We start from the raw sequence: 23798 nt of genomic DNA on the forward strand, positions 1-23798 counted from the left end.
GGAATCTACTTATAGTTAACCTGGATACATTGAAAACAGACTCGTAATGAAGTGGATAGATAGTGATTATGAAAAAGGATGCTCTGAAAAATCAAATTACTAACAAAGAGAATTTATCTAAAATATGGTCAGGTAACCCTCTCATACTTGTCAGCCCATGCGTGAGGAATAAGAACATATTCTTTGCTGTACACTAAGCAAGGGCTTTGCTGTAAAATTTAGGTATCAGGCGATTTATTTTGTGTTCAACATCCTCTTAAACAATTAGATTTTCCCAAATTAAATGTTTTAAATAGTTCTGCATAGATTAGTATCTCAGAATTCCTCATTTGCATTCAGTCACCAGCCAAGAGAGAGTAATTTTTTATTTATACTTCTCATTTTCCACTTTTAAATTTGCATTATATTTAATAAAACTAGAATGATTTATTTTTACAACAGTAGTACCTACTACTGTCTGCACACATATATCCACACATGTAAGATACATATTTGATGATCTGTTTTTTTCTCTCCCATTCAAAAATCCTGCTCTTAATTGTGGTAAATTAAATTAAAATACTTAGTAGGTCTTAACTGATGTGTGAAATGCTCAACGCAAGGATGACTCCTTAATGAGGCCTTAAGCAGAAATTCAGTCATTTAAATGCTAGAGAGCAATTCCGAAAGTCCGCACTTCCGCCTCACCAAATACTGGAAACACCTAAGTTGCGCTGATGCCTACTTCTTGACCGCAGGTCCCATCCTCTGAACCCGAGTCCAGAGTCCAGCCATAGCCAAGCCATGCTCTCTTACACCTCAAAAAAGGACGGCCGCATCAAACTGCCTACTGGGAACACTCCCTGGCTCGTGTGAGCTCCTGAACCACGTCTCCAAATTTCAGAGGAGAGTATGAGTTGACATGGGGCAAAGGTGGACCAAGGACCACCCTAACTATTTAACAGTAGAGATGACTTGAGTCATCTACATCTACAAACTTAGGCCCTGACACACTTCAATCTATTGATATAAAAATAGCCTGTAATGCCCGTGCTGGGTACCCGGTATTAAAGTCTGAATCTGGCTTTACTTTTTTCTCCTGCAAAAGAGAACATCCTTCAGGTACTTTGAGAAGCAAACTGATGACAAGGAGTTGCACAAGGAACAAAATTAAATCAAATAGCAAGAAATGTAGACAACTTGATAAGAAAACATATGCATTAACCCACTCAAAAGCAAGAAACAAGGTATAAAGCGCTACCCCAAGTCCATCCACTGCTCAACACACTGTTTTAACCAGGAATCAAATTCACTTGCCAACAACATCAAAAGACACTTTTCAGAAGAAATGCTTAACTTCAGAAGAAGGAAAAATGAAAAATAGATGTTCAGTTAATCCTACTGATAAGATACAGAAGTTGTAGCTATGCTCCAGAGCAATTATACTCAAATTGCTGAACTTATGAATGGATTTAAGGGAGAAATAGCAAAAAATAAGAGAGGGCTCATAATGTCGCAGAATCTCTCGGAAGGAAGAGAAAAGATTACCACTAGCTAAACTCTGAAATTAAGATCTGGAAGAAGAATCAACCATAAACATCTCTCTGGGTCACCTTATTAATATTTTTCTTCTTCATATAAAGACATATTAGTACATTCTGCATAAGAAACCACCCTCTACATTTGGTTTTCTTGCTAATTTCTTCTCTTTCATATTCTCTTTTTGGGTAGTAACTTTGGAAACTGCAACTCTTCATCTACAGCAGTTGCTTAATGCTTTTATCACGAGAAGTTTCCATATGAATTCTAATTCTAGTATAAAAATCACACCAAAAATGATCGTATAGCATTTCCAACTGATTAGAAAGCAAGATCAGGAGATAATTTTAATCTCTCTAGACTTCTCTAGTTTCTAATGATTTTTTCAACACTGGCAACCATGACTTCCTGAAATTTTAGGAGTATTAGGCTGACTAGAAGAACATTTCAGCTCCTCATGATGGAACTAACTAGCATTAAAAATGATGAGGATCTACAATTGGAGATCAACACTGAGAGTTCAGAAATGTAACTTTCTTCAGTCTTCTGTCCTCAATCCCATTTTTATCAACTTTTATGAAGCTACTTAAGTCAGGTCATTTCTGAATACAGTGTAGGGTATAATCAACAAGCTGATTATAATTGCAAAAAAGAAAAAAAGTATGTGGATGAAACACAATTATACCTCATTTAATTGTTCTAATCGTTTAATAGCTCAATTTCCATTTTGGAAACTGCTTGGGTGATATCGGTGGATGCATACATAAAGCAACCGAATTCTCAATTGTGAGAAAATGAACATTTTACTCATAGGTAAACATACATTTTTATGAGAGGGGTTTTCTTTCCCTTCATGACTCCACTTCAAGAGGAACCAGCAAAGAATCTACTTACACGGAGGCAGCCAGACAAAGGCCAGAAGGGAAATGCCACAGCATCGACCGTCCTGCACGGCCATCTGAAACCTTGTCTTTACAGAACTCACAGACCAGATGATAAGTTTTTTTGACACTGTGAGCTGATATAGGCCAGCTAAATTAAAAACGTACTATCATCTGTTCTTATGTTTATTGTTTATATAAGATGCAACCTGTCATCTAAACAAAACTCTGCCTACGTTTAAAATATGTTCTTTTGTTTTTATAACTTCGTTTCACTGTATTTTAACTGCCTCCTCATAGCTCCATAGCAGAAGATACTACTCAAATTAAGCATTACTACTCTGAGCAGGTTAATTTATTGAAAGTTGTTTCAGTGCAACCTCTTTAAGATGAAATTTCAGTTCTGCTCCTTGCATCACACATCAGGTCAACCTTGACAAATGCAAAAGTAGATTCATACATCCCTACCTGGGTAAGAAGGAGATTCCTTAAGGAAGGATATACATGAAAGAAAGGAAGCAATATAAATAGCCCCCACAGACTCTGTATCTTACAATGTTACCTCTGGTGCAGTTACTTTGCTTCTGATAATCCTAGGAGAATTCTTATTGCAGTTTGCTAAATCTTATCAGAAAAGCATCTACGGATTCCAGCACTTAATACTTTGTCCTTTTTTAAAATGTAAACACAACTCTTTGAGAAAAAGACAATGATTACAGATTTTTTCTTCAAATATTTTCCTCTGTGTTGCCTTTATTTAATTCATAGTCAAATACTTTCTGGATAATTGTAACAGTTGTAATCCAATTTTCTGAACTAACTATAAGCCACATTTAAGAAGTAAGAATCCAGTGCTGCCTCCAGGTTGTGGTGTCTTTAGTTTGTGAGAACAGTTGACATTTAATTTTATGAAAAAGTTATGATGGACCACCTTCAGTGTTTATCCTGGGAATCGAACTACAACGCCTGCACACAATAGCTACAAACAATCTTATGGGCTCTCATCTTCTTGCCTAGCAGGTAACATCACCCTCTGCAGTCCAAACACTACTGACTATCAACAATCAGGGACAAGGAGGTCCACCACAGAGATCACCCTTACATACATACGCAACGCCATGAGACACAGCCTTTATCCCCAAGCGTCGCAAAGAACATCAGCAGGCGCACTCAACAGTATGGAGGCTGCTTGTCTCTCTCTCATTTCCTGCACTGACAAATCTTGAGGGTATCTCAGCCTGTTGCCACCTCCCTTTGGGCTAGTTCACACTTGCTGTGTCAGTGCCCACACCTGAGTCCACAAATCTTCTTTGGCCTGTCACCACTCTTCTAGGAGACAGTCAGTGATCCACTGGCTTCTGGTCTGCTAGTACAGCTGCACTCCACTCACCTGGATGGCTTGACATCTCTCAGCAATGAGTCTGAGATGATAATTAACAAACATTTCTAAGGTCTGGAGAGATACAACGCAATACAAAGTCGGCTGAACCTTACCCACATAGGCTTCTTCACATCAAGGCCACGTTTTGTATCTTTTTACCTAAATCATCAGGCTAAGCCGAGTGCCTTGACATGACTCCTAGGAGAATCATTTGGATAAAAGTTCTTAAAGAAAGGAAGACAAAACGAAGGTAAGTGTTCAGGAGTCTGTGAAAAAAAGCCAGGTCCTGGAATCAGACCTAGAAATGCCAGTTCTACAACTTACTGGTTAGACTATCAGAGAGAAAGAGGGGCTTGTTCCAGTTACATTTGTAATACACCTGCTTTGTAGAGGGGCATGCTACACTGCTGACGGTGCTTTAATCCCATAACCTGGCTATATTGGTCAAAGACCACACTCCTGAGAAGTTCTCCTGTATCCTCCCACCTGAGCATTTTCATATCTGATGACCGGTGAGCAGATTTTTCTAATAAGGGCAAGAAGTTTTGGAAAGCTGCGGGGGAGACTGCCTCCAGTCTAACCTGGTACATCCTTCTGTCTGTAATCTATCCTCTAAGAAACTAGAAGATCAGTTGCCAATCTACTGCTCTCATGAGTCAATGATCTCCTGAGGTCCCTTCCAACCTATTATCCTATGATCCTACACTCCAAATAAAGCAGGCACCAGTCCCTGTCTCTGCATTCTGTTTTGCTATCCAAAAGGGAGGCCAGAAGTCATCCTTCCCATCCCTGATCCAGCCTGCGAGCTAATCAGTGACTGTCCTCCTCTACTGCTGCTCCTGCTCCTGCTTTGGGAGTGGACTGTGCATGGACTGAATTGGCCGCAGATGTACAACTAGCTTCCAGGCAGAAATGTTCAGGCTTTGAATGTTTGATGAACCAGGAAGTGCACTTCTGAGCCCATAAGTAGGAAAAGATAAGATGAACGGGAAATGTCAAATACAAAGAGATCTGGAGAAAGGGAACATTCTGTCACACCACCTTCGGGATTATGCCTTGGATGTTCAAGAAAAGTAGACAGGCCAGTACAGTCACTAAGGAGAACCACTCTGTGCTTCCTTTTTGAAAGCATCTCTTGCAATACTGAAACATTTCTCCTACCCAAGGACAGCTACGGATAGTGGGAAAAGTCTGACATTGCAGGATGGCAATAGTCCAGGATGTGGCATGCTTTGTTGCTAATCTTCACGCTTGCCATGTCTGACCACTTGTGTTGTCTAATGGAACGAGCATCCTTTGCATGATACTTCGACCTCTCTCCCTGGGTTCCAGGAAGGGTGAAGGAGAAGGATGAACACTGAAATGACCTACAGGGTTCTTCCTAGAAGCAGTGTCATGCCAGCTTTATTGTGCTGATTGCTGCTTATCAGCTGGTGTCTCAGACAACAAATTTCTGACCAGTGCTTGCATCCTCAAGATGGGAGCTTTCTGTCTCTCATCAACCAAAAAAATTAGTACCCATTAGAGTTCTGCTTCTCAGCCATTCCTGAAATTTGGGTAGTTCCTGAAATACCCTCTGTGACTTCTGGAAACTCAAATTCCTGAAAAATCAAGCCCAGACTCAAGTAAAAATACAGATATAACCTACAGTGGCCACCCTTCTCTATAGAAAATAAGATCTCATCTTCAAAACTATGGACCAAATAAACTCCTCGCCCAAGTGGATGAAATTCCATTAAGTGCAATTTTGCATATCTGCATCAAGAAGGAACTAGAAGCAATAAACAAGAAACCGTAATAAACACCATTATATATTCCATGAGTTTTTATCTTCTTTGAACTAAGGACTTATTTATGTATACTGTTTTAATTGTACTAGAAATTTGAATGCAAGTTTGATATGTGTCGTAAAAATTTGCAAATATCAAAATGAGAGCAATATACAGATGTAACCATACCACTCTAAGTCTATACATAATAAATAAAACATTAGCATGCAAAGATAAAACAGTGCCTTTCACACCACAAATTATAAGCTGAACAATTCATCATTCACAAAGTATGAATAGATTTCTAAATAAAAATTACAGAAAACAAAAAGTTCCTGTCAAATGCATACCTTTAAATTACAATTATGTACCTTGCCTTAACTTCAGTTTTCTGTAATTTTTATTAAACCATATAAGTTTTTTAAACCAAAAAAATTCAAGGTTAGTGTTACGCATCAAAGAAACACAAAATGACTATGACACAGAAACTAATGACTGAAACATTCAAACGACCTTAAATCTGCTTTATAGTAAACTAATGCAAGGTCTATTCTGCACTTACCTACTTTCAAATCAATTAAAGTGTGAGGCTTTTTAATATTGTACTTCCTTTTTTTCCTTCATCATATCACAATAGTTAGAATAAGGTTCTGACAATACTTTTTACATATTTTTACAATTAGATATGCAAACAATTTCACTCACATTTAGCATAACTTTGGAAATTCTTTTATTATTGCAAATGTTGTATATGAACATTAACCAAGAAAACCAAAGAAAAGAAGGAATAAAATTATAACTCTGTGAACTGGCATTTAATGAGAAGAGTAAAAAAAAAAAAGACAGCTTTGATTCAGGGCAACCGGGTTAACTCCTTGGGCAAACAGACGTTTTCAAGACTTTACGCTGAATATGAACTACAGGGCTGGTCATTAAATAACATTATTCCCTGAATAAGTTTAGTTGCGCTGTTCTGGGAATAACCAGAGAGGAGAAAAATGGTTCACACAACCCAGCTAAGTTACTCTGCATTTGCTGCACAGCAAAGGCACCCACCCAGGCAGTTACCTGGAGTAGTTATTAGGCTATAAATCCACACCTGGTTTACACCAAGCCAACTTGTTCACGCGACCATAATGCAAATCACAATCGTGTCTAGTTTGAGTCTCCATCCCAGTTACCTTTTGCTTTAAGAATACCATATACAGCACAGATCAACCATGTTGAAAAGTATGATCATGAAATATTTTTGAAAAGTGACCTATTTTTTGAGAAGAGCTTAAAATAGCTTGACTCACTAACAGAACAGAGGATGAGGACTATGACCACTGTCTATCTCTCCTCTCATCAAGGAAATAATAGAAAACAGAGATATGCTGAATGACCGTGTAGGCACAATAAACAAAGAGATAAAAAGAGCAATAATTAATAGGATGAAAATTAAAAGAACATTTTAAATAGTCAAATCTGTTAATTTCTGGAAAACCCTTTCAAATGGAACACAGGGACAGAAACACCAACTCTTTACCCAGCAGCAAACAGCTACGTAATTCAAATACAAGTCAATGGGCCCATGAAAGATCCTGCACTACTGGGTTGCCCGAGACAGCAAAGGCAAGATTCGCGTCCTCTCCCTTTAGCTGGCTCTAAGACACACGCCGACATCTGGGATAGTCACCCCTTGCAGCCAGCGGAAGAAAGAGGCATATTTAGCGCACTGTTCACCTGGACCGTTTACATGTCTTTTGACATTTGTCATAAGATGAACGGCTTGCAGAAGCACCTGTGCTATCCAGCGCACAATCTGATTTATTGCACGGTTTTAGCAATGCCTGCTTGCATTTCAGTGGCTCTAACAGTCCATCGTATATATAAAACCAACTTCACCTTCCTTATATTATGCTGGCTTTGTGCCGGTGTGACTACAGTGAAGTCAGCCAACTATCATATTGAAAAAGAAGAAAGTCGGGTCAACCGAGCTGCACAGACACAACTGAAGATACAAATGGCTCCACAGATCTGTAGCAGCTAAGCACGAAGGGTTTCAAGCTACAGCGTGCAGAGCAAGCGAAGAAAGTGAGATACTTCTCTCAATCTTATTTTCTGAGTTGAAATCACAAAACCGCCTAAATGTCAGGTCAACCCCATCCACGCAAAAATCCCACTAAAGATAAAACGGATAGAAATTACTAGCAAAAGGAGTCAAATCTCCGGCTTCATATGTATCCCAGGCAAAATAATACAAAATATTTTCTAGTGAAAAAAATAACCTATGCAAGTGCAAGTCTTGTGTTTAATTCTCATAATTGACAGGTGTATTTAAGAATGCAAATTTGGGGTATTTACATGTTACATCCTTTTTCAAAACCACAGTAACGAGAAGCTATTGAATATTATGCACCACGCTACTACCTTTTACCAGAAATAATTATCCTCTTTTATTACACAGTTCAGAATAATTCCTCGGAGCAGCATCCGCACCTAATCCTCCGCATAAAGAACCTTTGAATCCATTTTTAATTTCAGAGCGCGAAATGACGGTATCGGTAATAGGAGTCTCCTTCAAGCCTTATTTGCATTCAAGAGGCTGCCAGTTGGGTAAAGTTTCTACTCACTTAAGTAATTCAGTTTCCCGGCAACCCGCGCCACGTTGCCAGGGAAAAACCCCGCGGAGAGCCCGCTCCGTTATCAGGCCCGCCGCAGTCCGGAGGGGCACGGCTTTGTGCAGCGCCGCTTCGTGCCAGTGCACACAGCCGGCTGTGAGAAGCATGCTAAGTAGTCCACGAGGAGCTCCGGGGACTCAAACGAGAGGTTTTCCTCTCTTTTTTTCCCTTTTTTTTTTTTTTTTTGCCGGAGAGGGCTTACTGATGAATGACGTAGCCCCTTATATTACAACGTACTTAGAAGCGATAAGGAAGCGCAGGGTTTTCATCAGCGCAGCGTTACCCCGGGAGCAGCATTTGACGGCTGGATGCGCAGCTCTGCGGACACGGTTCTCGTGCGCTTTTAACGCAGCGCGCGCGCGGCGTGCGTACGCCAGCTTTCGTTTTGTTTTCTAGCTGCCGAGAGCAAAGAGCGCGGACGAACGACGGCAAAACCCTTTCGGTTGACTCAACCTTTGCTTCTCCTTGCGACACCTTCCCAAATGCACGTTGGTCGGTTCAAAAGTAATTCCTGGTTTTTGCAACGACAGTACAATATTTCGAGTTATATATTCGGCTTGAAAACGGAGCTGGTTAAGGTTCAGATAGAAATACCGCGGAAACTGAGAAAGGGCAAACAAAAATGAGAAAGAGAAAAATCCACGGCACGTTAACGTTTTATAGGCACAATTTCAGGCAAATTCATTGCACATCTACCTATAAAGATATCGTAACCACAGATTTCGGAAGTTGCTCTTCAAATAATAAACAATTACTGGGAGCGAGGTACATTAGCAAAGAAACGTACTCTATTTTACATTCTTTCTGGTTTGAATCTCAGCATACCCTGTGAAACTGTAATGAAATTTAATAATTTACGGGACTTGATGGCTTGAGTGAATTTGATGCAAAGACTGTTTCTTAGAACGAAGACCTAAGTAGTTAACGCTTCTGAATTAGAAAGGTAAATTGAAATTTAAGAAATGCAATAGCACATATGATGTTGTTACTCAACATGCTCCTAAGTTGTACTCCTAGGGAAGTCACGTCTCATATGTTTTAATGCATATTCCATATAATCTTTGGTAGAAATGGATAATTAATCAGTTCTTTACTTAAAACACTGTATCAGGAGAATAAAGGCATGGAAAACTTAAAACAAATTAACCCTTCCAAACCTTAAGAGAATCCCTATATTGAGAAGTTTGCGCACTCCATTCTGAGGCACAATCTCACTCTAGAACCTGTATTTTGGATACGATAGTGACATTATATTGATGTCTGTATATAATTTTTATATTTGCCTGTGATTAACAGACTTTTTTAATCATTAAAGGAAAAAAATCAACTGTTTTGCATTTTATTGCTCATATACCCCATGGCTGGGCCTATTTCGCCTGGAGAAGGGAAGGCTGAAGGCAGGAGGGATCTCATCAATGTGTCTAAGTATCTAAAAGGGAGGGTGTAGAGAGCATGGGGCCAGACTCTTCTCAGTGGTGCCCAGCGACAGGACGAGGGGCAACAGGCACAAACTGAAACACAGGAAGCTCCGTCTGAACATGAGGAAAAACTTCTTCACTGTGAGGGTGACTGAGCACTGAAGCAGGTTGCCCAGAGAGGTTGTGGAGTCTCCTTCCTTGGAGAGATTCAAAACCTGACTGGACACAAACCTGGGCAACCTGCTCTGGGTGACCCTGCTTGAGCAGGGGGCTTGGACTAGATGATCTCCAAAGGTCCCTTCCAAACTCAGCCTCCCGGGCTGGAGAGCAAAGAGAGCCTCACAGGAGCGAGCAGTGGTGCCCTGGGCCACCCGCTGCAGTCCCAGACTGCACACGTGGAAATCCCGTGGTGTCGGAGGCGACGGAGGCCGGGAGACTCCCCCTTGCTGCCGCAGCACCGGCCCGCGCCCCCGGGGCTGCCCCCCTCCCGGCCGGCGCATCACAATGTGCCACAGTGTCACCACAGTGGCACCACGGCGACCGCGGCCACGGCCAGCAGCGCGTGTCCCCCAGCGCGGCACTGTGCCGGCGCGCAGCAGTGCAGACAGAGGTGGCTCCCAGCCCAGCGTCGCCGCCCGGCTCGGGGACACGCGTCCAGCCTCTCGCAGGCCTGCTCAGCGCCCGGCGCTGCCCGGCGCGGGACACAGCCGCACCGCAGCCGTCCGCCCGGCCTCGGCGCCATGGGCCAGGCCAGCTGCTGCTGCGCCCGGGGCACTGCCGGCCCCGCTGCCGGCACGCGGGAACAGCCCGGGGCCCCCGGCCCCGCGCCTCCTGGCGCCCGCCGCCGCCTCTGGGGCCGCGCAGCCTCCCGGCCCCCGCCGCCGCTCGGCGCCTTCGTCGCCAGCAGCAGCCCCCAGCTCCTGCTCGCCCTCCGTGCGCAGGTGACGCGGCACCAGCGCACGCGCCGCAGGCACCTGCTGCTCTTCCCCCACGCGGTCGCCATCGCCAGCTTCAAGTAAGAGCAGCCATCGCAGCCCTCCTTCCTCCCCGACACCGCCTCGGCCTCCACCACCCGTCCCCAGGCACATTCCTCGCCCCAAGGGATCCTGCGGGATCCATGAATGCACAAAGCATGTCTTTAATGAGGGGAGGTGCAAGGAGAACAGGACAGGCTCCTGGTCTTGTCCTTCTCATCTGCAAGCCTTCACCAAGCATCCCGCTGCTATCATTGCCCTACACTGACTTCTCCAAAGTCCTCTGCGTGTGTGCTGCGAAGGAGGCTCATTGCTGCTGCCCGCGGCTCAGGGCCACCATTCCCATGGCTCTGCCCCTGGAAATGGCTCTCCCATGGGGGACAGCTGGGGTTGCCCCCACGGCGAACACCCACAGATGAGTCCCTGCTCTTCCTCCCGGCAGATGCGGCCCCACTTTCCGCCTGCAGCACCGCGTGCGGCTCAGCGAGCTCTGGGTGCTGTGCAGCGAGGAGGCAGCTGCGACCAGGCCTGAGGAGGAGGAGGAGGAGGTCTTCGGCCTCAAGTGCAGCCGCACCCTCATCCTCGTCTGGCCCAGCGACCTCTGTGTGGTCACTTTTGGGTGAGTCTGGGCGACACCTCCCAGGGCCCTGTGCGAGCCCCTCTCCTGCCCCACACGGCTCAGCCCTGGCCCTGGCACTCTGCCCACGGGGGCGAGAGCAGTTTGGGGCCAGGTCTGTCCCATGGAGGAGGAGCAGCAGCAGCAGCAGCGTGGGCTGAGGCCGCTTCTCCTTTGCGCTGCAGGTCGCAGGAGGTGAAGCAGCTCTGGCTGGACACGATGCTCCGGTAAGTTCTGCCGGGGAACTCCACGTGCCGCCGTAGGGCTGAGAGCGGGCGAGTGCTCCAGGTGGAGCTGCACGCAGAAACACCGGAACGTCGCTGGGGAAAGGGGCACCCGCCGCCCAGGGCAGCTCCTGGGCACAGCGGCGGGACTTGCTCAGCCTCGTGCTCGCAGTCACCAGCGAGCCCAGGAGCTGCCACCGCAGCTCCTCGCTGGCAGGCGCGGGCACCCTGAGCCGCTGCCGTCCATCCCCACGAGGAGGAGGCCCGTGGGCAGCAGGAGGCAGGGCGCCGCAGAGCGCTGCTCCCAGCCAGCGCTGCCGCAGGCTCTCGGGCTTGGGGGTCCCTCGGCAGCGCGGGGCTGGCTGGCAGCAGAGAGCGGCGAGGGCTGGCGCTGACAGAGCTCTTGGCGTGCCCTTCCCTGTGCACAGGCAGAGCCCAGGAGCCCCGGGAGCCAGGCTCACCCGACTGCCCTCCCTGCGCCTCCTCACCGAGCTCGTCGGCTTCCGCGGTCCCGTAAGTGTCCTCACGCCGCCCGCTGCGCCCCGACAGCGCCTCGGCTTCCCCAAAGGCGCCCAAAGCTGGCCAGTTCCTCACGGCGCCTCTTTGCTCTCTCGCCTAGGAGGTGTCGCTGACGGCGGCGACCGTGGAGACGCTGATCTCGGCAGAGGTGAGCAGGGCTCCCTTTCCCTGCCCGCGCTGCCTGTGCACGCGCGCTAGCTCAGCCCCTGGGGCGGCTCCCCGGGGCGGGCAAAGGCAGCAAATGCCTCGTGCCAGGCAGAGCGCGGCAGGGCGCACCGTCCCCGCGGCCACGGGCAGAGCCCTCGTGCCGCGCTGGGGCTGCTGGGCACCGAAGCAGCAGCCTCCAGCCGTGCGGGGGCTGCGGGCTGCAGGGCCGCTTCGGGGGCGCTGGCTGCGCAGGAGCCTTTGCCACAGCCCCCGTGGCACAGAGGGGCAGCGTCGGGCCCGCACCTCCGGCCTCTCCTCCGCAGGCCTTGGACGCCCTCCGCTTTGCCCGGGAGCCTCGCGCAGATGCCTGCGTCGCTGCAGCAACTCCCTCGTGGCCCCGGCTGCTGAGGGGCACCTCTGTGACCTTCACCCGTTTCTCGCAGCAGGCTGACGCCAAGAAATGCCCCCGCTCGGACCCTTCCGACATGCGAGAGGGCCTTGGCCACTTGCCTGGTGAGTCTGAGAAAGAGACGGAGCAGCTGCCTTCTGACACGCTGCTTGTTGCCTGCCACCGTGCAAAACCTCTGCGCCTCTGCACAAGCTGGAGGAGACCCTGCATCGCAGGGCGCCGCACACACACAAGCGGCACCGTCCGGCTCTCTCCGCCGCATCTTCTACACTGAGTTTGGCTTTGCTTTTGCTTGCAGCAGAGGGAGCGAAGGCAAGAAGGCCACTGATATCATGGCCATTTGCTCGGCGAGGAGCCTCTGCCAGCGGGGACCGCCCAGGGCAGCTCGACTCTGGCCCCAGGGTGGCTCTCTTTGGCCAGCCTCTGGCAGTGGTCTGCGGGGAGGATGGTGGCCTGCCCCAGCCAGTGCAGGTAAGCAAGCCTGGGGACGGAGGCATCCTGGCTTCTCATGCGAGGCCGCATGCCCAGCCCTTGTGCATGTCTGTGGTGTGACAGAAGTCATCTGAAGGAATCTTTCAGCAGCAGAAGCATCCAGGGGTTCAGCCAAGGACTGACAAGGACAAGTAGCTGAACGTTATCGTTGGGTGGAAGATGCTCTTGTGACAGTTTCCCCGCAGAGCTGGCTTTTCCAGCAGAGAGGCTTTGCTCTCTTGCAAGCAATCTCTGCCGGGCATTGAGGCTGGCTTGGGAAGGAGGGGATTCGAACATGGTGGCTTGAGGACTCCACTGAAGTCAGGGGGATCCCCCAGTGCAAAAAGAGGGTGCATTAGGAAATAGCAGGTTCCTGCCAGTGCAATCTGTGTGGAACAAGAAGGAGCTACTAACCCAAGCAAAGCAGAGTGTGCCTGCAAGACCAAAACTGTCCCTTTCTTCCTGCAGGATCTCCTGGCTATATTGTATGAGAAAGGGCCTGCCACTGAGGGGATCTTCAGGATAGCGGCCAGCGAGAAGGCTCGCAAGGAGCTGAAGGAGGTCCTGAACCAGGGAGAGAACGCTGACCTGGACAGCAAACCTGTGCACCTCTTGGCAGTGGTGCTGAAGGTGAATTCCTCTGACTTTTAGCTCTCAGAGCACATGGCTAATCTGCATGGGCCTCCGTCAGTGCCTCCACTGACCTTGGTGGCACTCAAAGCTAAAACCCTACTGAAGCCAAACTCAGTGGTTCAGGCTCAGGACACTTGGGCTTTTTTCTTCTCCACCGCGTTTTCAGTTCCCCCAGTTCTGCCCCTGATTCCCTGCATGCCCATGGGAAACCCACTTCCTCCACCTCCTCCTCAGCATCCTCCTCTCCTCACTGAGGACTACTGAGATGGAGGGCTGCACCAAAGGCTCAGATATGAGCTGGGTGCTGCTCCTGCACTCACACCACTGCACTTGGCATGTTCTCGTGCAGCCCCCTGCGCTCTCAGTGCTCAGGAGCACCTTTGGGAGCAGGGAGCTCAAAGCAGCCTGCCTGCTCGTGAGCTCAAGTCACGCGCACGCTCCCTCTCTGCTCACTGGCAGCATTGAGAGCATCATCTGAGTACCTTGGCCTTGCAGGACTTCCTGCGAAACCTCCCCTCCAAACTCCTCTTGGAAAACCTCTATGACAAGTGGATGCAGGCGATGGAGAAGCCAAGCCAGCAGGACAAAATTGACCAGCTGAAAGAGTAAGACTTTGAAGCAGGCCCACCATTTTGGAGGGAACTCACACTGGCTCCAGGGAGGAAGGAGCGGCCCCTGCACCCTGCATTATTAACGTCACATTTGGTTTGTGTTCCCCAGGGTGGCTGACAGCCTGCCCAGAGCAAACCTCCTTTTGCTCCAGCGCTTGCTTGCTGTGCTCCATCACATCAGCGAAAATGTGGAGACCAGCAGGATGGACGCCAGCAACCTGGCCATCTGCGTGGGGCCAAACCTGCTGAGCCCCGGCACGGACAACGGGCTCCCGCTGGAAGCGCAAAAGGAGCGCAATGACAAGGTCTCTTGAATTCACCCCCTCGCTATCGCCTTGGGGGCAGCTCTGCGCCATGCCCGCAGAGACCCCTGCCCTTGCAAAAGCTCACCAAAGCAGCACCTCTGAACGCTGGGGGCGCCCCTCACCGGCACTCTCTGCAACGGCACAGGCAAATCTCTAAATCCGTGGTTTTCTGTGTGCAGGTGACAGCATTGGTCAAATTCCTAATAGACAACTGCCGAGCAATATTTGGGGAGCACATCGCCTTGCCCTTCAGTCCCTCGGCCGAGGAGTCACCGGAGCACACACACAGCTCCACAGGTAGGGGGATGCACTGATGATTGTCCCCGGCCAGGGCTGCTGCTTTGCATTCTTTCACTGCATATCGGAAGACATCTGTGGCCATGCAGAGAGGTGCAGAGGGTTTAATATGGTATTGCAGCGTTCGCCTCCTGGAACGCTTTCCAGGAGCTCAGAAGGACAACACTCACAAAACAACACCCATGTCAGATGGTAAACTTCTGCACAGCTCTGCTCCTCCCCTAGCTGCTGCCTATGGCCTAGAACTGCACTCTCGTAGGACACTGCCCTCTCTGCCTCCTCAACTTCTCCTCTAGCTCGTCGGCAGGAAGGTTGCATTTGGTGAAGTGTGTGGTTGCACAGGGAAAGTCCCCTGGTACCTTCAGAGAGTACCTAAAAAGCACCTAACAGGCTCCTTCTCCCCACAGCACACCCAGGGGCTCCTCAGCACGACGGTTCTGCCTGCAGCAGCCCAGAGGCGGGAGCTGAAGGCAGCACCCCAACCTTGGAGACGGAGCAGCCCAACGGCAGGAGCAGCAGTCTCAGCAAACCATACCCAAAATGCGTCTCTGCCCCTTCCCTGAGTAATCTCACAAATGACATCAGCAGGATGCAGAGGTGGTTCTCAGAGCCGGACCTGTCCTTGCACAAACGCTTTGAAGGCACGAGCAGGGAGCAGGAGCCAAGCAAAAGTAAGGGCAATTATCCCATCCACCAGTAACAGCTAAGGCTGGAGAAGGAGGCACTTGATAAAACACCTGCTTTCTTGGTCCACATTCCCTCTGCATGGCTGAATGCCCCCGTCTCACCTGGGAAGCAGCACAGGGACTCAGCCATGCAGTTCCCTTGGAAAGGCAGCCATGAAGGGAACCAGGTTAACTCTGAAGGGAACTAGCTTGGTTCTCTGTCCCAACAAGTGTTTCAATGCCCGCAACGGACCACGTCCAGTTGCAAAACTCAGAATGAGACTGTGCTGCTATTCTGCTGGCATTAGCCAGGTAGCAGTACCTGCAGCTACCAGGTGCCTCTCCACCAGGACAAGTTCTGACTCCAGGGAAAGGAAACCCACCTTGGGTAGGTGCTCTGGTTGCACTTCTCTCTGAACTGTGAGAGCAGTCAGTCCTTATTGCCTGTGTCACCAGGACAAAGAGGGAAAACCTCAGAGGAACTGCTGAAGGCTCCACATTTGCAAGAGGAGGCAACTTTCTAAATCAATAGTCTGAAAAGAGCAGAAAGGAAGATGCATGGGGAAAGGGCATCTCCTCTTGGGAAAGTGGTATAATCCCCACGCGGGCAGCCAGCTCACATGCACACAGCCAGCCACAAGCCTGTGTGGGTGCTGGGTGAACCACTGTTTTTAAAGCCTCTCTGAACCAAGGGTAAGCAAATGGTTCACAAACCCCAGACAGACTTTGACTCTCTGGAGCTCTGCCTCGTCTTCCATGGAAGAATATGAAGAGGTTTCACACGCTGTGAACAGAACTGGCTCTTTAGCCAAGCAGCGAGTTACAGAACCGATCCTGCGGCGGCTCAAAGCCTGCCCTTCCTACAACCCACAGTCCTCCCACCAGCTGCCCTGACAGAGGCTACCATCCAAACACAAACCCCACAGTTCCAGGATCGCACCCGCAACGTCGACAGTATGGAACAGTGTTTTGTTAAATTGTAAGGCCCAAACCAAGAAAACTGCAGGCGTGATGACCAGGGACAACATGGTGATAAAGACTGAAGACTGTGGCCATGCAGAGAGGTGCAGACGGTTTAATATGGTATTGAAGTGTTTGCCTCCTGGAACGCTTTCCAGGAGCTCAGAAGGACAACACTCACAAAACAACACCCATGCCAGATGGTAAACGTCTGCACATCTCTGCTTCTCCCCTAGCTGCTGACTATGGCCTAGAACTGCACTCTCGCAGGACACTGCCCTCTCTGCCTCCTTAACTTCTCCTCTAGCCCATTGGCAGGAAGGTTGTATTTGGCAAAGTGTGTGGTTGCACAGGGAAAGTCCCCTGGTATCTTCAGAGAGTACCTAAAAAGCACCTAACAGGCTCCTTCTCCCCACAGCACACCCAGGGGCTCCTCAGCACAACGGTTCTGCCTGCAACAGCCCAGAGGCGGGAGCTGAAGGCAGCACCCCAACCTTGGAGACGGAGCAGCCCAACGGCAGGAGCAGCAGTCTCAACAAACCATACCCAAAATGCGTCTCTGCCCCTTCCCTGAGTAATCTCACAAATGACATCAGCAGGATGCAGAGGTGGTTCTCAGAGCCGGACCTGTCCTTGCACAACCACTTTGAAGGCACGAGCAGGGAGCAGGAACCGAGCAAAAGTGAGGGCAATTATCCCATTCACCAGTAGCCTACATTTTACTCAGCACCTCTATTACAAAGTCTTCTGTTTTATACAATTCCACAGATTATCAGACTATCAGAATAAATCTGTTTAAAACTTCTCAAGCTAACACTGAACATATGTTTAGGCATGAATAAGCATAAAGGACCAGATCTTCTCCCTAGCTCTAGACAGTATAAACAGGCTATAAAAACTGCCTCTTTGGCCATCAACTAGAGCTTTCTACAACATACACAGTTCACAAATAATAACAGATCAGACTATCCCATTCAGTAGTTCTCTATTTTGCCTTTTTCCCTCGGTAAGGAAGTATTGATGATTTAAGAATAAGATAGTCAACGATCACAGCTCAGTGAGATCCAGTAAGCTTGGCCAGTTTAATGGCCCCTATACCATTACAAGTCAGCGTAATTTAAATTTTAATGACATAGATTAATTAACTGTTGCCTTTTTTCTAAGAGGAACCAAGCAGAATTCAGGCCTCCTATTCCAGAACGCCAACTTCTGCATCAAAATGGCAAATTTTGGCATCCTGTCAGGCTTCCTCATCGAAGTCCGACTTTCCGAATTTTCAGTCGCAAGGTTATTTAAAGCCTGCTGTATCTTGTGTTCTTATCCCATGCTCTAATGATACCTAGCTCTGCAAAATGCAAAGGATCTCTATCACGTGAACTCCCAAAATACCCAGTTTTTAAAAATTGGTATTGAACTAAGCTATGCTTTTATGTATATTTAACACCTACCAATTAAAATGGAAGCAACTCAAATTCTTCTTTTAGAAAATCACTTGATGATCCAACGCCCAGGCCCACAGGGATCAAATGCCAGTGGGATGTCTTTGTACCAGGCCATGAGCATGCACAAGAAAAGCTATGTGCTTTAGCCCTAGCACCTCTTCCACACGGACCTGGCAGCACGTGCAGTCCCACCAGCCAGCTCCTCAAAGGGAAAGGGAACAGAATAAGTTGAAGTATTCTGGCCAAGACCCGCTAGTCTGACCTCAATCATTTCTGTTCATTGTTTTAAGAATGGTAAAAAAGATTAGCATCGAAAGAAATTCTGCTAAAACGAACAGGTATAGAAGCAAAACAAGCCCCATAATAATTTGAAGGGTTAGTTTCTTTTCTGAATGTTAATTTATTTTTATTGTGGTCAGAAACTGTAAGGTTTCAAAAGGTCTCCAACTATATGCAACAATAAAATTCAACTAAACAAGAGAAAAGTGAGGTTTCTAAGGGGACATATCATTCCTAACATCATCTCATTTGGAAATCTCATGTGAAATAAACACCATATAAGAATATAAGGAATGCTACTGTTCACATACAGACAATTTGGGTAGAATCCACCCTGTCTAAATCCTCTGAAAAACAAGTGCTTCTTCAACAGGAAGGGGACAGGACAGGAAGAGTAAAGCAGTCCCCATAAAATATCTCCCTATGCTCTGCATAAATTTAACAGAAAGAAGTGAATTTCTCTGCAGGAAGAGCAAGTGACCTCTGTTGCGTAGCTTCCACATGTCCTCCAGGAACTTAAGGAAAAATGGAAGTGTTTCCAGAAGTTGATCCAGTACACGTTATTTGGGTTCAACCTATCTCAACTGCAAGTACATGGAACATTAGCTGCCTCCCTCAATGAGTGCCCAGTCTCCTAATTCCTCTTCTCAGGACAGGTATGCAACGGTTGTGATGTCCACTAGTGCACTCATCATTCAATGAGACAGCTAGCTTGTGGCCTCTGCTCAGCCTGGGGAAACATGAAACATTTTTAAATTATGTTCTGATCACCTGTACTTGGAGTATACTGTGAGACTGACAGCATGACCTACTCTCCTACTGGTCAGACAGTATACATGCAAAAATACAAGAGTCCTGTGGCCAAAAAGAGAAAAGACTCGAGGGTCTGGATCCAGCCTCGAGGAAAGGAGACACAGTTGGGAGTGCTGCAGTCACAAAAGAAGGTGCTATCATCCAGGGTACACTTTGGCCATGTATTCTGGAGCATTTGCTTGGCATGTCATTTCAGCCTCCCCACAGAAGAGGATCACCAAGAACCCAGATCTCCCAGTTCCTGAGGGAGTTCTATAATCACTGGAGGATCCTGGAAAAGATGGACACTGCTGCTACCTCCACCACTATGGATAGGTGGATTTACAGAATCACAGAATTGTTGAGGTTGGAAGGAACCTCTGGAGATCATCTAGTCCAACCTCCCTGCTCAAAGCAGGGTCAGCTAGAGCAGGTAGCTCAGGACATTTTCTGGTCGGGTTTTGCATATCTCCAAGGAGGGAGACTCCACGACCCCTCTTGGGAGATCCGTCCTGGGGTTCAACCATCCTCACAGAATTTCATGTATTTCAATGCCCACTGCCTCTTGTCCATTCATTCGGCACCACTGAGAAGAGTCTGGCTCCACCTACTTCACTCCCTCCCATCAGGTATTTATACACATTGATTAGATCCCCCCCCCCCCGAGCACCACATCCCAACTGAAATGAATTCAGGTAGAGCTGATCCCACCCTTTCACTCAAAGATCACATATCTGTATTAACAGTATCAAGGCAACAAAAGCTGAATTACTCATGCTAGATTTGAATACCAAACTAACATAAAACAGTGAGGGCCAGCCTAGAACCCTACCCAAACCTCAATTTGCTATGCTTGCTAGCCACATTCTTCTCTAGTACTGATGTCTCAGCAAAATCATTCAACACAACTTTTTCTGGAGTTCAGCATGCCAAGTTGAAATACCAGTTCTACATATAACTGAAATTCACTGTTGTATGAATTTAATGTGAAATATATTGCCTTAGAATTAAATGGAATAGTCAAACCAAATGCAGATCAGTTCATAAAGCTAAAAATATAATAAGATACAACACCAATGATTTAGAAACACTTTTAGGTTTACAGTCGACAGTCAGTTAAAGGCTTTGGTCTAAAAGGTTGAAGTTATCCTTTGATATACAAACAGGAAAATACCGATTAGAAGTAAGACTGATCCTGACGCTCTCACTAGTAAAATCCTGTGTCTACTTCTGATAACCATAACTCAAGGAAGATGTTAACTAATTGATGACAGTTTAAGGAAAAGATACAAGAATAATAACGGACTGTAAAACATGCCTTCTGCTAGCAGACTAAGAAAGTTCACTGTGTTTAGTTTCTGTCTGGCTGTAGTCTTTGCATTTTTTAAAATAGGTAAACCAGCCATTTAATTATGATCTGAAGCACCTCATGTAAACCAGAAAATATACTACAGAGCTTTTCAGCCTCACAAAAACTGTAACAAGTTTCAGTGATTTGACATTCAAACGTAACAAACTGATTCAAAATATGCACTTTTTAATGGAGAGAGTTATGAAATATCGGAATAATTTATAAAATTTTGCAGTGGATTCTCGATCAAAGGACATTTTTAATCAAAGTTTTCTCTAAAAAAGCATGGTCTGACGCAAGTAAGAATTAATTCACAGAAATGTTGTGCTCTTTTTTATGCAGAAGGTCAGATTAAAGTTCACAATGACCTCCCCAAGCTTATAATTATTACCCAATTAATCTATAAATAAAAAGCCAAGAGGTTTAATAGATTTAAACAATTATAAGACTGTCTACCTATGACGTGCACCTTGACTGCCTTAAAAAAATCCATTAATGCACTACAGATACATATGCCACTGCATATGTATATATATTGTATCTAACATAAAATATGTGTGTATATATACATCTATAGCATATTCATATGTACGCACACATATGCAAAATATATATATATATATGGTATTATATAAAGTCTTGCACAGGAGGGTACCTCCACATTGTTAGGGCTCCATGACTAGTGCCCCTACCACAATCATAAAATAAAACAGTCAATTAAAGTTTTAACAGTCTAAATAACATATACTCATCTACTCATAAAAACATAGCAAGGTTTCAGCAGTATAATAACTAAAATTAATTCTGGAAACAACAGTTCTACTAGGCAGGTATTAGCAATAAATAGCATGTAATTTTACTACACACCTTCACATTATATTGCACCATTATATAAAAATCATACGAAAGAAATTTTTCAAAAATGAATGCAGTAGCTCTACTGCAAGGAAAGAAAACAGCGAAACATACTCAAATTCCTAGATTAAGACACTTGTTGAAGATCAGACAAATCCAACTAGATCACAAAGAGAGTATGTGAAACTTCTATTTTTATTTCAATTCACAGTATGGTATTTATCCCATTGACTTCTACAAACCAAGCTCCTTGTATATCACAAACCAACTACTTCCAGTCACTTCACAGAAATCAGTATAATACACAAGGCTCTACTGCGTAATTTGCTCAGACTCAGGTCCTAAATCAGTAACAACCTTAAGATAAAACAAAAAAAACCCGAAGTCACGAACTAGGTCAAGTCTCACATAATCCTCTGGTCACCAAGTTAAAATGGAAAAGAAATGCCATTTAACTTTTCACAAGGCTCTAAAGCTTGTCAGTCAGTCGTCCTTTTCCCTCTTTTGGACTGCAGCAGAGGAGGAAGCGGTCTGAGGTGGTCTCTGCCTTCACGCAGTTTGTGGACGGCGATCAGGAGCTCTCAGCGTGAGAGGCTCCCTGCCAAACGACAGATCTCGCAAAGAGGCAGAGGACACTCATGTTCAGCTTCTTATTTATTTGACACCTAAAAAGTGGCAGTGATCAGAAGCACTGGGACCCAGATGCGCAAAGAGGAGCAACGCAATTATCACAACGTGCAGGAGGTGCAAAGAGAGCCCAGAGGTGCCATTCGCAGAAGACGACAACCATCAGCTGGTGAAAACACATCCCAGGATGATCCCCTAACCCAGCTGGCACAGCCACCTCCGGTTTGGGCATTTGTCCACAAAAATGATAGTAGTAAAAGAAAATTCAGAGAAAAATTAGGTGCACTGATGAACAAGCAGGACAATACAGTAATAGTACAGAAAAGACTGAAACACTCAACACCTTCTTTTGCCTAAGTCTTCACAAAGACGGCTCCAAGACCTCTGCACGTATCAGCACAGACAGGAAGGAGAGTGGCAGCAAACAACATGGAAAGAAATAGGCTGTGACCACTTAAAGAAGCTAGATGCATTTAAATCCATGGGGCCACATGGGATTTTTCCAACGTTGCCGAGCAAGCTGGCTGATGTGACTGTGCAACACTATGATATATCTAGATGTGATGATATCTAGAAAAATCATGGTGATCGGGGGAGGTCTCTAATGGCTAGAAAAGGACTACCGCAACACCCCTTTTTAAGAAAGGCAAAAAGAGGATTGAGGAACTATGGAACTGGTCAGCCCCAGCACAGCCCCAGGAAAGATCATGGAGCGTGTCCTCTTGGAACCCATTTCCAGACACACAGCACACCAGAAAGTAATCAGGAATAGTCAACATAGATTTACCAAAGGCAAATCATGCTTGACCAGCCGAGCTGCCTTCTGCAATGAAATGACTGGCTATGTGGATGAGGACAAAGCAGTGGATGTAATATAACGCATATTGACTTTAGTAGGGCATTTGACACAATCTCTTACAGCATTTGTAAGCCAAGAAATTATGGGGTGGAAGAACAGCCTGCTAGACACTAGACGTCGAAAACACCCAACTCAAAAGACAGTGATCGATATCTTGATGTCTAGCGTGTAGCAGGTTGCCCTACAGGCTGATGCTGGGGCCAGTATCATTCAATATCTTAAACAATACCATGAATGATGTGACAGAAAGCACACTCGGCAAATTTGATGATGACACTAAATTGGAGGTGAGGGTGGACATGCCAAACAGCAGAGCTTCAATCCAGTAGGACTTTAAAAAATTTCAGGAATATGCCAGCAAAAACCTCACAAAGTTCAACAAGGAGAAGTACAACTTCTGCACCGGTGCAGAATAATCTCAGCCCTGCTGGGAAGGACCTCGGATTGTGGTGGATGCCAGGTTGAGTATGAGCTACCAATGTGCTCTCACTGCAAATAAGTACTGGGCTGCATTACAAGGACCGCAGACAGCAAAGTGAGGAAAAAATACTCCTCTACGCACATTTTTTGTACAACAGCACAAAGTTATTCTACTTATGGAGCCATAATTTGGGCCCAGCGTATCCTCTGTGCAGGCTTTTAGCACCAAGCGACTTGAAGGTGACAATCTGATCAATCCAATACGCCACTGTTGGTATCGTCTCTAAAGTCCATTGCCTTCATCACATCAACCCCACATCTGCGTTCCTACTTAGACTCCATCTTCTCCACATCAGACACAATCTTCTTCTTGCTACCTTTAATTTCAGCACTGCCTTCTTGCTACCTTCAACATTTTACCTAATATCCGTGCAATCTAAGATTTTCCTATGCTCTCATCCACTTCTTTCATTTGGCTTATGCCATCAGTCATTAACTATTCTCCCACCAGCACTTATGTACCTTATGTGTTTAAAAGAAAATTTTTAAGGTTCATAGATCTGGTTTGAGCGCTTAGATGCCTGGAGTAAATATGTTTATAAATAAATGCCTTGTAAAATGAGAAAAAATATCGTGCATATGATCCAGGTGTCATTATAATACCTCTTTAAGAGTGATGACAGCATCTTGCAATGTTTTCAGTGCCTAGGAA

General features: G+C 46.4%; 1 protein-coding gene and 1 pseudogene across 1 annotated transcript in view; one reads left to right on the forward strand and one right to left on the reverse strand.

Moving 5' to 3' along the window:
- Positions 1-23798, reverse strand: part of MSRA (methionine sulfoxide reductase A) — a 297786-nt gene that overhangs the window by 272971 nt on the left and 1017 nt on the right. The gene's annotated exons all lie outside the window — the stretch shown is intronic.
- LOC136991587 (T-cell activation Rho GTPase-activating protein-like) lies at positions 8084-15710 on the forward strand (annotated as a pseudogene).

The sequence above is a fragment of the Apteryx mantelli genome, chromosome 3 (genome assembly GCF_036417845.1).
Source record: "Apteryx mantelli isolate bAptMan1 chromosome 3, bAptMan1.hap1, whole genome shotgun sequence".
NCBI classification, from domain to species: domain Eukaryota; kingdom Metazoa; phylum Chordata; class Aves; order Apterygiformes; family Apterygidae; genus Apteryx; species Apteryx mantelli.